The sequence below is a fragment of the Martes martes genome, assembly GCF_963455335.1.
Source record: "Martes martes genome assembly, chromosome: 10".
Taxonomy (NCBI): domain Eukaryota; kingdom Metazoa; phylum Chordata; class Mammalia; order Carnivora; family Mustelidae; genus Martes; species Martes martes.
This window is the reverse complement of record NC_137898.1, coordinates 110,861,072-110,878,951: the sequence shown is the minus strand read 5'-3', so window position 1 is coordinate 110,878,951 and position 17,880 is coordinate 110,861,072.

Here is a 17,880-nt window from a genome sequence, read left to right as displayed (position 1 = left end):
AAGCCCCGCATCGGGCTCCCAGCTCAGTGGGGGGTCTACTTCTCCCTCTCTCTCCCCACTGTCCGCCGGGCTTGTGCTCTCTCACTCTCTCTGTCAAATAAATAAATAAAATCTTAAAAAAAAAAAAAAAGAAGACTTTTAGTTTCTTGAGAGAGCTAAGGCTTTGCCTTATTTATTTCTGTATCCATGCTGCTGGCATAGTGCCTGTATATACATTCATTCATTCATTCATTCATCCATTCAACTGGATTTCAGTATTCGTTATGTTCCAGGCACTAGAATGGGCTCTGGAGATACAGCAGTGAACAAGGCATGGCCTCCCACGCTGCCAGGCGTATATTCTATTTGGGGTTGCAGACAGTTAAAGGAAGTGTGACTCGTGCCATGGTAAGGGTTGTGAGCACACTACGGGATCCCATGGGAAGAGCATCGCACGCAGAATCTGAGGGGTCAGGAAAAGCCTCCAAGGGGACGCTGCCCAGAGGGACAAAGAACATCTGAAGAAGGAACAGAAGTTAGCCAGGAAGCGTGGGACTCAGTGTTCCAGGAAGTATAGCAAGTGCGGGGAATGGAAGGAAGGAGAGAGGAAGAAGACGCATGGATGGACGGACAGGAGGACGGGAAGAATGGAAGAAACGATGGAGGGAGGAAGAGATGCTAGATGATCTCACTGGCCTCGTAAGACTCCTCGTGCCAGAAGGTGGCCTTACCAAGAGTCCTAAATCTCCAGAGGCCGCCCGCTACCCCTCTGATCCGGGCGGTCTGTTTCCATCCCAGTCACAGAATCGCAGGCTACTGTTGAGCCACAGAGGGAAAACCTACTTCAGTAACTCTTGTTCTACAGAGATAAACCCGAAGCCCACAGAAGTAAGACATGACGGCATGTTGCTTTTCTCTCTCATCTCACAAAGCATTTTCACCCCATCCAGCCCTGTGAGGCAGCGCCGTTTTCCTTCCTATATCAGGACCCTGAGGCTCGAGTGGACTTAGCAGGAGCGCTGGAAGGTGGGTCTGCGGGAGTCACGTTCACCGCTCATTCTGCCGCACCTCAGCTCCTCTACCAAAGTCACAGCCTTAGAAACGGAGCCAGCAGGGGACTGGACTCCTCATCCAAAGCTCCTTCCAGAAGGCAAGAGCGTCCTGACACCTGAGACGGACTGACCGCTGCTAATTATCACAAGATGTCCCATCACGAGCCTACTTGGGCCGAACGACTTGTTCGCCGGCAGCCTGGAGGACACTGAAATGACTGCGGCTTACTCGGTCTTGCCTCGATGTGGTGTAAGGGTGTAGGTCAGCCTCCTTACAAATGAAAAGACTGTTAATTTTCACTACATAAAAAGGCAAAATTTCTGTAAAAGCAAGACTCTATAAACAAAGTTAAAACACAAGCCAAAGACTGAGGAAAAAATATAAACTGCACATCCGAGCAAAGAAATACTATCCAGAGTTCAGGAAATTCCTGCAAGTCAAGAAGAAAAAGACATAACCCAACAGAAACATGGGCAAAGGATATCAGTAGACAATTCACAACAGACAGGAAAATTTAATGGCCAATTAATGCATGAAAAATGATCATTGTCAATTAAAAAATGCACAATAAAACATGAAGATAACAAGTGTTCCACCTCAATCAGATTTATAAAAATTTTAAACTCTAACCATAAGAATTGTGGATGAAGATAGAACAACCAAGAATCCCACTCTGGCAAGGAATAAGACAATGTAGAGTAAAGCTGAAAATGCTCAACGACCCAGCAATTAATTCCATATCTAGATACATAATCAGAGATAGGTGATAGATGGGTAGACAGATAGATAGATAATTCAAGAAATTCACACACACACACACACACACCCCCCAAGGTGGTTCACTGAAGTATTGCTTGCCATCAAAGTTTTTAGAAAGCAAATTTCAGAATCCTATATACTGTGTTACTGTTTCTATAAATTATATCATTACATATGAGCAGTGAAAATACAATTATATAATACATACATGAGCAAAAGTATAAATGCATGGACTGAACATTTACCAAAGTTGTGATAATGGTTCCCTCTGGGAAAGGAAAGGACAGAAATGGGATCAAGAAGGGAACCCAGGGACTTCAATTTTGTTAGGTTTTCTTTTTTTATTTGAGTATAGTTGGCACACCATGTTACATTTGTCTCACATACGACATAGTGATTTAACTTCTCTGTACATGGTGTTATGCTTATGGGCTTTTTTTTTTCTTAAAAATAATTTTTTAATCCAAACCTAAGACTTAAAAATATTTTCTAAGGGGCACCTGGGTGGCTCAGTGGGTTAAAGCCTCTGCCTTCGGCTCGGGTCATGATCTCAGGGTCTTGGGATCGAGCCCCGCATGGGGCTTTCTGCTCAGCAGGGAACCTGCTTCCTCCTCTCTCTGCCTGCCACTATGCCTACTTGCGATCCCTCTCTCTGTCAAATAAATAAATAAAATCTTTAAAAAAATATTTTTCTAATTCTTTGTTCGTTTCTGCACCAAAATTATTTTTCAAAACATTTTAAGCAAGCCTGACATTTCACACGCAAGTTTCAAATATTCTCTTCCCACTCCAGTCTTAACACCACCAGTCTGCTCATCTGCTAAAGAAAGAAAAGGTAGATTAGATCACTTCTAAGATTGCTTCCAGTTCTGACATTCTAACCTCCTATGAAATCTCAAAGGCTTTAAAGAGATTGCAAATGAGTGACCTTTTGTTGGAGTCAGTGCTGGAAAGGGGTTAGGAATATACTGTCAGCTGTTACAAGGGAAGGAAACTGTGGAACATTTTTTTAATTATGAAAGCCTCTTCTTTTCTCAGTAGCCTCACCCCAGAGGCATTCCCCACTCAGTGTCTTATCTATTTATATTCTAGGAACCCTGTCTAAATGAAGCTTCCACACCAGGTTTAAATGGTGATGGGGTCTGGAAGTTCTGGATTGTTTCTCTCCAGCCCCCCACCCCCACCCCTAGCCAAATGCCTTGACATGAAACTCCATTATTACTAATTCTTGTATAGAACACTAAGCTTAAAGTCTTGGTGACCATATATTGAACCCGGAAGTAGAACTTGTGATCTGACACAGGTTTGATGATGGGACAGAATATTTGCCATCAGGAGGATCCCAGCAAGTCTCCAGTCCTGTGGGAGACAAAAGGAATCAGGGAGCAGGTTTGATAGGAAGACTGGCAGAACCAAGGATTTTATACCCATTTATACCCAGTCAAGCTATCCTCTGGGTACGCAGAAACACTTCTGGAGAAACGTACTGGGGATAAGTTTCATCCAACCAAGAGAGAACTAAGAAAACTTCAGCAAGAGGTCTGCTGATGAGCGTTTGGTGTATTTTACTGCAGAACTAAGAATAAAACAGGCTTGGGAAACAGGTGGAAGACTGGCGTGTGAACAAAACAAAAACAATGCCGTTAACATAGCAAGAGGAGAAGAGATAAAAGAGAAAGGAGAAAAAAGGTGACTGACTCTGGGGGGAAAAAAAAAAGGTGCCCCTTTAAACTGAAAGGGTATAAAACAGGAACGAGGGGTACCAGAAAAGATTTTAGAACAAAGATAACTATTATACGCACCCACGTTCTTTGCAGCACTGTTTACAGTAACCAAGACATGGAAACCAGCAAAGCGTCCATCAGTGGGTGAACGCGTACGGAAAATGTGGGGTGCATGTACATACATTCCACAGATTGTTACCCAGCCGTAAAACAGAAGGAAATCTTGCTAGCTGCAACAACGGGCATGGACGCTGAGAGCCTTAGGCTAAGCAAAATAATAAGTCAGACATTGAGAGGCAAACACCATGTGAGTTCACTCATACGCGGAACCTGAAACAAACGCACAAATAAACAATTCGAACTCCTAGGTCCCGAGAACAGACTGGTGGTGGCCAGAGACAGGGGGTAGGGGGATGGCAAATGGATGAAGGGGATCAAAAGGGATAAACTCCCAACTGTAAAATAAATAAGTCATGGCACTGTAATATACAGCATGGTGACCGTGGATAAATTCTTATACCAAAGAAAAAAAATTGTAACCGTGTGTGGGGATGCATGTTAACAAGACTTACTGTGATCATTTCTCAATATGTAGGAATATTGAATCATTATTTGTACACCTGAAACTAACATCATGTTACATGTCAATTACTTCTCAATTTAAAAAACAAAGATAACTGTTACAACGAATAATACAAACTTTCCAACTGCCAAAAGAAATGTTTTAAATAGTAAAGAAGCATAGTAAATATAATTTATACGATAGTTTAATAGTTGTAGCATTAAATAAAGGGCAGAGTTGAGGAGTGATTTCCAGGATACCTTCTTAAGTGAAACAAGCATTAAAGAGTATGGAGTAGCGCGCTAGCCTTTGTGTTAAAAGAGGGAGACAAGAGCTGTGCCTGTGGCTCAGTTGGTTGAGCTTCTGACTCTTGATTTCAGCTCAGGGTCCTGAGTTCGAGTCTCAAGTCACTCTCAGAGCTCAGCACAGAGTCTGCCTATCCCTCTCCCTGGGCTCCTCCTCCCACTCTCCCTCAAATAAATAAAATGTTTAAAAAAAAAAAAAAAAGAGGAGACATACATGTACCTATTTATTTTTGCAAAAAGAAACACAAGAAGGATAACCAAAAGAATAATAAAATTGATTCCCTACAGGGAGTGGGGAGAAATGAGGAAATGAGGAGGGTGGGTCGGAAGGGAGCAGTAGTCCTCTGAGTATACTTTTGACTTTGGAAAGCATGTTAATACACTACATATTCAAACAATGAAATTAAATCAGCAAGAATGGGGATACCTAAAGCTGAGTATAAATGGAAACAAATGAATTCAATTGTACTTCCAATGAATGAATGAGAGAGGGAGGGAACAGGACAAACAAATCCTGAACTCCTCTTTCGGTAGATTTGTTTTTCATAATGGTATGGATGGAACTATTCTGAATCCATCCTCTCTCTATTGTAGGATTGAGTAAAGGTGATTATGTTTGAGGAAGCCAGCATTCTCAGTATGAAGAAAGGAGGTACAACTATGCAACGGGCAGAAGAAAGGAAGATTCTTGCAGTCTTGAATTGGCATTAGAAGTATAAACATGAACTCACGATTTCTGAAACACGCCAGCAGCAATGAGCATCCCCAGGGCCCAGATCTTGGTTTACAGTAGAAGTGACCTCATGAAAGATGAGGCAAAGATGATGTTGAAAAGAGGGGTTCATGACATGGGGGAAAAAACAAGAATGTGGATCCACACTTCACACCAAAAATCGAGGTAAATCCCAGATGTGTTAAATAACTACACGTGAAAGGTAAATCCACAAGACAAATAAGAAAAGAAAAAAAAAAGTCAGAAAAAATCTTATCCACTTAGAGAAGGATTTCTTGAACAAGGACCCAGGAACCAACACCAGAAGGAGAGAAGTTGATGAGATCTGACTGCATCAAAATTAAGGATTTCTGTTCAACAAAGCACGCCACACCAAGGGGTAACATGACAGGTTAGAAAATGTTTGCCATGTATAAATCCAACAAGGAATTAACTTCAAGGTTGTCCCCGGAACACCTGAAGACATTTAAGAAAAAGAAAGGACATCCAATTTTCCAAAAGGTAAAAAATATGAATACATAAATAGGATTCCCAAAATAGAAAAAAAAAAAAGTGAGTAGGAAACACCTGCCCTCCTCAAGTCAAGATCTTCCTCTTCTTCCAGCACTGGGTATTATTTCTCTGGTCAGCAAATCTCTACACCGGTTACCGCCTCAGTCTGGAGCGCATTTCCCTGAAATTTCCTTTGAAGGACTCTGTTGGTCAGATCTCCGTTTACGTGCCATGTCATCAGGGAGGTCCTTCCAGCCCAGTTCCCCTAACAGAGCCGCCCCTCATCATTACGTCTTTATTACATCATGTACACGGATTATTTGGTGACATACTCTCCTTTATCTGTGCACTGATTCCCCTCTCTAACCAGATGGCAAGATCTATGGAGGAGGGAGTGTGTCTTGTTCAAACTTGCATGCCTGGTGCTTGGCACAGAGTTGGTATTCACTACATTTTGTGAATAAAGATATTACTGTATGAAAAGAGTCATACCATCGATATTGCTGGCTTAATGAGCTTTCCAGATAAGGGTGTTCAATCCTAATTAAATGACTAATTAATGGAATTTTGCTAAGCGGTGTTAAGCATCACATGAAGAACTGGATGGGACAACCATTTCATAGGCCCCTTCTAAAAATATTCTATGAGTCAAAGGAACACAGTTTCCTTGGATACTTTTGTTTTGACCACACTGCCTCGAGCTCATTCTTTTAGCCAACTGGATTAAGCCAATTGAAACTCAATCCTCTTTAAGACCGTGCACTTTCTAAACACCACCACCCAGAGGGGCCCTGATGTGAATTCCATCAACAGGAGGTGATATTTATGCAGAATATTCCATGAGGCAGAAATATTCTAACCATGAATCTTTGTGCCCCAGGGTCACTGACAGTGGCTTCCTGCTTTAAAGGCCGTGGTGCAACAATGGCCACCTCACAGCGGAAACCCCTACACTCTGCTAAGTAGGTTTTGTGGGAGAAAAGTCAGTGAGGTTTTTTTTTAAAAACAGGTCTCAGAAGGATGCAAAATGGCCCCGTGCCACACCTGCCATTTTAGTTAAGACACAGAGACCTTGATTTAACAAGTTGTTGAATTTATTTCAACAAAATACTTACATGCTTGGAAAATCTGTCATACAGCTTCTCAACATGCCATGCGATTTCTAATGATCCATTTCTGTAACCTTCGCTTGCCCAGCGTAACCCGAGCCTCGTCCCTGAGGATTTGCCGGGATGTCTATTTATGAGGCCTGATTTTGTTTGTTTTGCTTTACCTCGGAAGAAAAGTTATGCAGAATCCTAATACTTAACACAGCGTCATCATCAGTCCAGGTCAAATACCACTCTTCTTATCTCCTGATTCTTTCATTTTATTTCTTTTTATATTTTACTTAATCCCTTTGTTCTTTTCCTACATTCCCAACCCCCAGACTCACTAACTAGAATGCATTTTATAGAATGTTCTTGATCAGGGGGCGCCTGGGTGGCTCAGTGGATTAAAGCCTCTGCCTTCGGCTCGGGTCATGATCTCAGGGTCCTGGGATCGAGTCCCACATCGGGCTCTCTGCTCGGCGGGGAGCCTGCTTCCTCCTCTCTGCTTGCCTCTCTGCCTACTTGTGATCTCTCTGTTAAATAAATAAATAAAATCTTTAAAAAAAAAAAAAAAGAATGTTCTCGATCAGGCATATAGTCTCATGAAACTTATTCTTTTAAAATAATTTTAATCTTTTTCTTACTGTCGCATCAACACCATTTTTAAAGGATTTTGTTTATTTATCATATTTATTTATTTATTCTATAAAGAGCTAGAGTGGGGGTAGGGAGAGAGGGAGAAGCGGACTCCCCACTGAGCAGGGAGCCCGACTCGGGGTTTGATCCCTGGACTCCAGGATCAGGACCTGAGCCGAAGGCAGATGCTTAACTGACTGAGCCACCCAGGCGCCCCAACGCTATTTTTTGTTTTAAGTTTTTATTCATTCATTTGTCAGAGAGACAGAACAAGCAGGGGGAGCAGCAGGCAGAAGGAGAAGCAGATTCCCCGTGGACCCAGGGATTATGACCTGAGCCAAAGGCAGATGCTCAACCAACTGAGCCACCCAGGTCCCCCTCTTCAACACCATTTTTAAGAACTATCTGTTCCTGTATGACTACCTAGTTCAAAACTTCTGTTTCAGCCTGTATCCACTATATTTTAATGATCTATCCTCTTGTGCAAGTTTTATTGCTATTTGTCAAAAGATGCTTTCTCTATCACGTTCAACTTTGTTATTTCTGGCCTAGAGGAAGAGTGTTGATTTTTTTTATTTGACCTTGTATCCAACAGTTTCATCAAATATTCGTATTAGTTCTAATATACTTGCACATTGAATAGGTCGGTTTTAACTCTTCTGTTGAGGAGCAACAATATCTTATTGCCTTCAAGGTCCTTGGACTAAGAACCAGAGTGACATGAGACAGATTAACAGGAGAAAATCAAATTTCATTCTATACATACAAGGAATCCACACACAGACATGGAAAGTCCAAAGTCAGTCAGGCAAAATGAGGTATATGTGTCATTCTGAACCAAGGAAGGGGGTAGGGGTCTGGGACTTCAAGGGAAAGACTGCAATTCACAAGAATATGAAAAAGAGTAAATGTTTGGTAAATGAATAGTTTCTGGGACATCTGGAAACAATGGGACTCAGAGGACTTGGCTCCAACAGGCCTTGCTAGGTTCCTCTCTGTCCACCATATCCAGATCCTAGTACAATGTGCTTCTCAGTGGGAACAGCTCTCTTCCCGGAGCAGGTCCTCTGTCTAAACTCTTTTTAGATAGTTGTGGGGGAAGCAAAGATCTTTTCCTGAATCTGCTGGGTTTTGATTGCTTTTAACTCAAAGTAACCTTCGTGTCAAAGGGACCAAGGCTGGGGTGGCCTGCCCTTGGCCTCTACATGTTCCTTTCAGTCCTTACACTTCTTGTCTCTTTTGTTTGTCTCAGCAGTAGCCAGGACTTCCTTCACCATGGTAAAATGGAGTAGTGAACAGGGGCGCCTGGGTGGCTCAGCTGGCTAAGCACGTGACCCTTGATTTCGGCTCAGGTCATGATCTCAGGGTTGGGAGGTCGAACCCTGCAATGGGGTCCATGCTGGGGAAGGAGCCTGATTAAGTTCCTCTCTGCCTCTCCTCCCTGCTTGCGCGCACATCAAAAAAAGTAATTGTGAACTGTTGGCTCCCAAACTGGCCTTGTACTCAGAGGGCAAGAAGAGACCTCAGAAAGAGACAGGTCCCTCCAAATTGGTAGGTGACCATTTTAATAGGCAAGGATACTTAAAAGACATGCCGACTTGCACATCTGCCTGCCATATCTTACAACTTTATGTAGAAGCCTTAACTGGCTTTGGTCTCCGATACCGTCCAGATGGTCTCCACAACACATCACTCTCTTAAGGCTGTGTCCTTGAACATGGCCCCCACTGTGGGAACGGTGGGCAGAAGCTGCATTCCAAGGACAGGAGAGCCAGGGAGGGGCTCCCAATTTCCCAGGCCTCGCTCTTGGGTCGGCCAGGGGTCACCTTCTCTGCGTTACCTCCTCCAACACGAACAAGGTTACCCATCGCAGTAAAGACTGGAAAGCGTCCAAATGTCCATCAGTAAGGAACTGTTTGGATAAACTGTACAATTCTGCAGAGCGCTCCACAACCATAAAAGTAAATAAGGGAGATCTTTTCTTTTGCTATGGAATAATCTCTGGGATTGCATGAAAAAGCAAGATTCCAAACAGAGTATATAGTGCATTCCCTTTACTTAAGGAAGAGACTAAGATACAGATGACAGAGAGAAAGGGGGAGAATTTTCCCCTAATACTGTTAAATATGACTTAAGAAGACAATTTAGGTGATCCAAACAGACTTCAGATTTTATGAAGTGGGCAATTTCTATCCCCCAAAGGTCTGGCAACCTGCAAAACAGGGCAGAAGACACGATGCTTTCATAGGATAAAAAATGAGTAACAAAGAAGTAACCTGGAGCCCAGAGTTGGCTTGGCCGTTGGGGATTGGTTGGGCTGTGTTTCTGGTCAAGCAGAACATTAGCAAGGACAGGAAAATTCTCCAAGTTTTGTTTTGTTTTTTAAGATTTTATTTATTTATTTGACAGGCAGAAATCACAAATGGGCAGAGAGGCAGGCAGAGAGAAAGGGGGAAGCAGGTTCCCTGCTGAACAGAGAGCCCGATGTGGGGCTCGATCCCAGGACCCTGGGATCATAACCTGAGCCGAAGGCAGAGGCTTTAACCCACTGAGCCACCTAGGCGCCCCTCTCCAAGTTTTTTGTTAGCTGGTGTGGTACCCTCAGACAGAAGCTCTCCATCACAGGCCCAGAAACTTATTTCTGCAGAACTCTCCAGGGCATGGTACAAACGTGGGTACAGTCAGGGCCTCCACTCTTCATCCTTGCAGGAGACGCTCTTGACCTGACATCGCAGCGCAGTCCTTCATTCTGTGTTCCTTCTGCTTGATGGGGTGAGCTGTTGAATCCGGCTTCAATGACTGCATTCTTATACTCAGGACATTTACACGGCTCTTCTTGGCGGCTTTCTGTCCCTACTTCTTATGACCAATATCATCTCCTATGTCTCTGAGGGGTTCTGTTAAGCTTATTTTATTTTAAAGTCTTAGTCCATGTTTCCCACTAATTGTTTTCCTCAATACAGGTCACTTGGTCAGTGTTCTTCCTCTCAAACACACCGGACTCCCGCTACCGTGAGACTGCTGCCTGTGAGCTCATTTTCACCCGTGGTGTGGACCTAGAGTGAGGAGTTGAGGTCCAGACCCTTGCTGGTACCATTCCTGGAGAGTTGGGGGGGGGTTCCCATTTTTTGCATCTTCACCTGTTGACTCTGATTCGATCTCCAAGTTACAGGAGAAGCTACGTAAACTTCTCAGACATCACCCCTGAAAGATCTTTTTTTCTCTCTGCACTGTAACTGTCCACCCCAGATGTGTGGGGGTGTGATACTGGGATCCATAATAAGGAATACGTATCTGGTCCTTGTCCTCCTCCTAGGCACCAAGGTCTTAAGATCTTTGGAATGTCCTAAGCAATAAAGGTGATCGAGAAGCGTCTGTGATGCATACAAGCCTGTCTTAACCACACGGTGTTCATGCTAATGAGATCACTCTTGGCGGTTGGGGGTGGGGAGGGTGGGCAGTGGTGGCAAGGACCAACCTTGTGGTGAGAAGGTTGGAGCTTCAAGTCCCACCCTGATCTCTCGGGAGGGGAGAGGGGCTGGAGGTGGAGTTCAATCACCATTGGTCAATGATTTAATCCCTTGTGCCTACATAATGAAGCCTCCATTTGAAACAAAAGGTGGGGGAGGGAGAGCTGAAAGGGTTCAGAGAACTTTCAGATGCTGGGAGGGTGGTCTTCCTTGAGAGGGTGGGGAGCTCCTCACCCCGTCCCACAAACATTGCCTTATGTACGTCTTCCATCTTGGCTGGTCCTGAGTTACTGCCTTTTATGATAAACCAGTCATCTAGTAAGTACATGGCTTTCTGGACTTCTCTGAGCCCTTACAGCAAATTATGAAACCCGAGGAGGTTGTCCTAGGAACCACTGATTTCCATCTGGACGGTCAGAAGTACGGTGACCACCTAGGGCTTGGGGCTGGATGTCGGAAAGCGAGTGGGGCAGTCTGTGAGACGGAGCTCTTGAACCTGGGGCATGTGATGCTGGTGCAGGTAGATGGTGTCAGAAGGGAAGTGTGAGTGTAGCAGGAGAGAAAAACACTGCATTTTTTTCTTTAGGAAGAAGAGGGAGGCTCGATGATCGGACCATATCCTTGCTATGCTGTTTCCCCACTGGTTCCCTCGCCCCGCACGGGAGCTGCCGTAGCTCTGTTCTACGCTCCAGGACAGCCCTCAGTGACCCACGTGGGCAGCAGACAAGAGCATCACCAAGTTTCCCCCTCGATCCGACCGGAGCCTGGACTTCCTCACCCTTCCCTGAGCTTCCCTTTCCACACCAGACCCTAATCACTTTGCACCTCCCCAGGGCTGACTGGTGGAGTTCTCACGCCTTCTGCTTCAGTACTTCAAATCCAGTGCTTTTCTCTCTGTTCTGCGGGGTGTCTGTGGTTGGATGAGGGGGGCCGGCAGCCTGCTAGTTCATCAGCTCATCTAGAACCAGAAGCAGCCTCTGTTCCTTAGCAGCATTAGAGCAAAGTCAGCTTGCTTGCTTGCTTGCTTCCTTTTTTCATGAAAAGAGCAGAGAGCCCGACACGGGGATCGATCCCAGGACCCTGAGATCACGACCTGAGCTGAAGTCAGACGCTTAACTCCCTGAGCCACCCAGGCTCCCCATCATGTGCTGTTCTTAACACTGAAGTCAGGTTGGCAGGACCATTCATAAATTTGAGTTTGCTTGTTCCAAGGGGGAAAAAATGATCCCAGGCACTTAATTACACCTTCATTACCCTGCCTGGGAGCTCCAGGGGCGCCTGCGTGGCTCAGGACATGGACAGACTATACATTTTATACATTTTAATCCTGTTTTTTTCCCATCACTTAGTGATTTGATCTTGGGTAACTAAACTTCCTACAATCTCTGCCTTTTTTTTTTAATCCCATCTCATGTAGTGACTATGAACTACACACAAAATCATGTATGAAACGTCAGAATAGCGTCAGAAGCAGCATCCTGTCGCCCCGGGCAAATCAGCCTTCATTGCTTCACAAGCTACCCCGAGTTTAGGGGCTTAAAACAACCACAGTTTATCTGGGCCCCGATTTCATGGATCGGGAATTTGGGCTAGGATCAGCTGGGACGTTGTGGGAACAGGCTGTTGTCAGATGGAGCAAAGGCGGTCACAGGGCCGTGTCTGTGTCCCCAACCTGCACTTAAAGCGTTCCTCCTGGAACAAGAGATCAGTCCCTCTCCCCGTCCCTGCTGCCTTCAAAATGCTTCCCATCCCTCCGGGCTCTGCTCAAACACCCCCTTCCCCCAGACTCCCTCGTTCCCTTTAAATGTGTTCCAACACCACCCTTCATCTCTGCGATGGCACCTGTCACACGGCGCCCTGTGTGGATTACACAGTCACTCACCCAGACACAAGGATGAGCTCCTCCGTGCTCCAGGCAGAGGATAAAGGGCTGATGAACGGGACACACAAAACCCCCGGGTTTACTGGACTGCGCTAGAGAAGACAGTTGTGTGCACGCCTGTGTCTGCCAGATTACACCTCCTGGAGGCAGGGATGACATCACACCCGCCTCATCCTTCACAATCCCCAGCCGTAGGAGGCACACAAAAAGCTGTTAATGGGATTGGAATATCTTTCACTGAATTCGATTGAACGTAATGTCATCAAACAAGCGATGCTTCATTTGGGTGAGCTTGCCTTTACATTTTTGGTTAATTTCCTTTCCCAAACCATCTCCTCAAGCTTTCCCTCTCCAGCCTCTGCAATGGAGACAGGTATTTTCTCCGGCTGAAGGCAGCAGGGTCGGCTACCAGGGCAAGTGGGACTGGTAGCTTTTCGTGGGTCCGTGTGAACAAAGTCACCTCTCTTCCCCTCGTGCCACTTCCCGAAATTCATGTCAGTGACTCAGTGCTATAATAGACACATGGGGTTACTGTCAGTGAATGTGGCAGGACTGAGCTCTGACTCTGGAAATACCTTCATGTCTTGAATCACCGAGAATTTTCGTGGGACTAAGCTTGTGAGAGTCTCTGCTATGGAGTGGTTTGAGATGTCGGTGCAGTGCCAAATAAAAGGGTATTAAATGGTAAGACAAATGTAAAGAAATTCATAAAGTACTGATTTTCCCATGACCCCTGTTCTTAAAAATACAAATGATCAAATTCAGAATATTTTTTCTAATGAATGGGTGTGGCTGGCAGGGTCCTAAGCGTATGTATTGTCTACCTATTTAATGCCCCAGAATGGGGCCGGCTGTTACTATTCATGTTAACAAACAAATCCCACTGAGTCCATTTTAAGATCTAACTGGCGTTGGGAAGCTGTTCAGGAAAGTTTCGTGAGCTGTCAGCTGGATAGTTCCCCACCTAGCAAGCAGGGCGGAACTCCCCATTCCAAGGAAGGAGGGTGGGGCAAGGACCTTATTAGCAAAACAAAAGAAAGGATTTTTCCAGGCAAGGTCACCTTCCCTTAGAGGGAAGGGCAGGGGGTCTTATTAGGTGGGTGACCTCATCTTCCTCTGCGGGGATGGAGAGGGACCATGTGAAAGTCCCATCATTGGTGCTGACCAAAAAATTCCTGACTGACAAGGTAAGATTACATTTCTGGAGCACCTGGCTGGCTTGGTCAGTGGGGCTTGCTTGAGACTCAATTTTGGCTTTTTTAAAGATTTTATTTACTTATTTGACAGACAAAGACCACAAGTAGGCAGAGAGGCAGGCAGAGAGACAGGAGGAAGCAGGATCCCTGCTGAGCAGAGAGCCCAATGCAGGGCTCGATCCCTGCACCCTGAGATCATGACCGGAGCTGAAGGCAGAGGCTTTAACCCACTGAGCCACCCAGGCACCCCATTGCTTGAGACTCTTAATCTGAGGGTCATGGGTTTGAGACACACGTTGGGTGTAAATTACTTAAAAAAAAAATCTTAATAACAAAAAACACTACATTTCTGGGGGAGGTTGGAATTGCAATCAGGTTAGGTAGTAAGCCCCATACTCATGATCTGGGCTGGCCTAAGTGACTCCATCTTGGACTTGTGGTTTTCTAATACTTTTTTTTTTTTTTTTTTTTTTGAGAGAGAGAGAGAGAGACGGTGCATACATGCGAATTGGTGGCAGTGGGGGGGGGGGGGACCTTAAGCTGGGCAGCTGGATGTGGAGCCCGAGGCGTGGCTTGATCTCATGATCCTGAGATCATGACCTAAGCCCAAATCAAGAGTCAGATGCTTAACTGGCTGAGCCACCCAGGCGCCCCAGTAACACTCCTATTTAACAAAACCAAGAAGGAGAAATAGGGTAAGGGATTTAACCAAGGTCATAAGGTTGGTTAGCAGCTGAGTTAAAACTCCTGACTTGCACATTGCTTTCTTCCCAATAGAGCACACTGCCCGGATATTGGAGGGTGTGTGCGTGTGTGTTTGTGTTGGGACCAGAAGCAGAAATTATCTAAAAAAAACAAGGAGACTCAAAGAAGACTAGGATTCTGAAGGTCTGGGCGGACACGGTTGATGGGGAGGGCAGGGCTCCAGGGCTCTGGGACTTGGCATCTCAGAGGGAGGCAGCACCCAGGGGGCCCCAGACCAGGCAGGGACCCTGTTCCCAGTTTACTGCCGCCGAAAGATAGATACAAAGATCAGGCTGGCTTTTCAGGGTGGGAAGGCAGCGAGAGTGTCAGTCCATCTGCTGTGTCTGGTATGGGGGCTGGGAAGAGAGTGTGAAAAAAGACGGCAAGTCGTTTCTTCCTTCCACAGGGGGCACATTTTCACTTTCCCAGATGGATGATAAAACAGATCTGAAGGCAGTCTTAGAAAAATCTTGGAGTCATAGGAGCTTCTGCTCCCAGTCCAAGCTGGGGGAATATGGAGCCTCCAAAGTAATACAGTCTTAATCAGATAAACGTCCTCTTACCAGTTATTAATTATCAGAATGTCAATAACAAGATTTGGGGGAACGAAGTCCCAGGGGCCTCCCGTTCTTGGGTGACTCTGGTGTTTCTTCCAAATTTTTCATTGTTTCAACACTGCCACCTAGTGTCTACTTCTGGACTTACCAAGCCTGCCGTGACCTGCTCGAGTATTCAACTCTGAAGAGAGGAAGGTCCATTTTCTCTGGCTTGGAAAGGTATCTGTGACAACTTGTTGAGTGAGGGGGGGAGGTTGTCACAAAGTGGTACGCACTATTGTAGTTCAATGCACGTAGATGTGTGTGTGTGCGTGTGTGCAAACTTGAATCATGCGAGCACATGTATAAAAATCTGGAAAGACATTCTCCAAATTATTGATGCTGATTATCTCTGGTTGGTAGGATTTGGGGGGATTTTTGCTACCTTCTTATTCTTACCTGTATTTCTTTAGTTTTTCATAACAATAATCGACCATTTGTGTAAATAGGGGGAAACAGTTTTTGAAAGGACTAAATGAGCCCCCAAGATGAGAATCACCCTCAAAATACTATTTTCTGAAATTAGATCTATCCAGGAGAAACTTATGAAGCATATACTGTGTACAGTGTGTTCTTCTGATTGTAAGGTACACCAGGAAAGTAAGGTGATGTCCTTCTACCAAACTACTAGCCACCTTTTAAGGAGCATTTACTGTGTGCCAAGCACTGGGCCAAGCTCTTCCCACTGGAGATGCTGAATCAGTCCTGTAGGCACTGCTCCTGGGGTGGGAATACTGAGGCTCAGAGAGGCTAAGTAACTTACCCCAAGTCACAAAGTTATAGGCTGTAACTCCCTTGACTGGATAGAAGATAAGCCAGACTGCAGCCCTGGGGATTCTCCAACCCGCATTTCCTAAGCTACACCAGAGGTGATGTTAAGCAGGGAGTTGGGCAATGTATGGGCTAGAACATCAGGCTGGGACAAATCTCTCTCTCAGGCTAGGAAGACATGAAAGATCTTGTCTCATACCACTGATCTAGCATTGGGATTTTGCTGGGCAGGATGTGAGTGCAAGGAAATGAAGAGTGTAGGTGAGAAGGGAAGAAATCCAAAGGAACCAATCACAGACTCTAGGCAGAATAGGGAGAATATTCCAGAAGGGGGTGAATGAAAGGAACCAAAGAGCAAGAGTTCAGAAGGGCTTGAAAAACTGGTATGCTGGGTGTAGGGATGTAAATTGTGCTCAGAATATAGAATATGGGACTATATCAAGCACTTCCGATAACAATACATAGATTTATCATGAGAGTAACAGAGACAAGTTAAGGCGATAGATTGGCATGAAGGACACGAATACATGTTGAGGTCCAGGTGTGGGCAGTTCATCCACATGGGCATCGATCAAACAAATGATGGAGACATTTGAGTAGGAAGATGGCAGCCAGGGTCAGAGTCCCCAGTGAGAGCCAGTGAGTGACTGGGAGGCAGGAGTTGGCTGACCGTACCAAGAGATAGAGAGATCGAAACTAAATGTGAAACTGGAAGATAATAAAATAAAATGTACAGTTGGAAATAAATTTTATCGCTCTGAGAAAATCACAGACTAATCATTCCATTGGGCCAAAAACTGGAATAATACTGTTGGCAACAAATTTTACTGCTTCTGGCAATATTGCAAATACTTTTTAATTCCCATCAGAGAAATGATTCCTAGTAGATGTTATGCTTCTAAAGAAAAATCATTAGATTTTTTTAAACTTGATAGTTTATTCTTAAATGTAAGTCATCCTAAGTTTAATATAGTAGAACAACTTTGTCCAGGTAACAACTTTGTGGGAGTTTCTTTTTTCTCTTTTTCAGCCAGGAAGGCACCAGAAAACTGCTCTATCCTCAATGACAGCAGCTTCCCTTCAAAAGGGGATAGGATAGCTTAGGTTCATTGAAAATAGTTACTTCCCCAGAATTTAGTGTGGACACATGCGAATCCCTTGGAAAATCTCCTCTAAGAGGGTGAGTTACCTTCATGGCTTTCAAAGGAGTTAAGATTGCCTCCCTCAGGAAGTCTGATGGTCTATAGGTTTTCAGGTAATTCAGGGGAGTGGGAGAGCCCCTCAAGAGAGAATTTCTTACTAATAAGGACCATGAGTTCTAGACTAATTCATTAGTAAAATAAACATGATGTAACTGTGCCCCATTTTATGGAGCAGTTTCTGTGACATTAATAATGACGAGTCACTTTGTGCTTTCTTGACTTTTGGATCTTTGTCCTTCGCAGTCCACAGCAGAAACAGCTGTCTCAAGATGACAAGGGAAGTCGTGAGATGGCAAAACTCAAAAGAGTTGAAGTGTAGTGTGGGGTGGGGGGTGACTGCAGCCGTGGGAGGCAGAGCCAGCACCCCCAGAGGATGATGGGCCCCAACATGGCCGGAAGGGTGGTGTTGCACAGTGCTCAGCGCTAGAGGGCGACCCAGCGGCTCTGTGATCGCAAGACTGGTGGTTTCCTCCAGAAGACATCTCTGCTCAGGCCCAAAGATGCCTTGTGTCCTCCAATTCACCCAAGGGTTTTTCAGGTTGGTTGTTTCTTCTTTGATTTTTTTTTTCAAGTCATAGACAAAGAACTCCATCTCTTACAGGGTTTAACGTCATAATATTAATTATTCTAGCTGGCGTTTCTAATAATTCCCCAGGTAGCAGGCCTATGTCTGGAAAGCAACCAA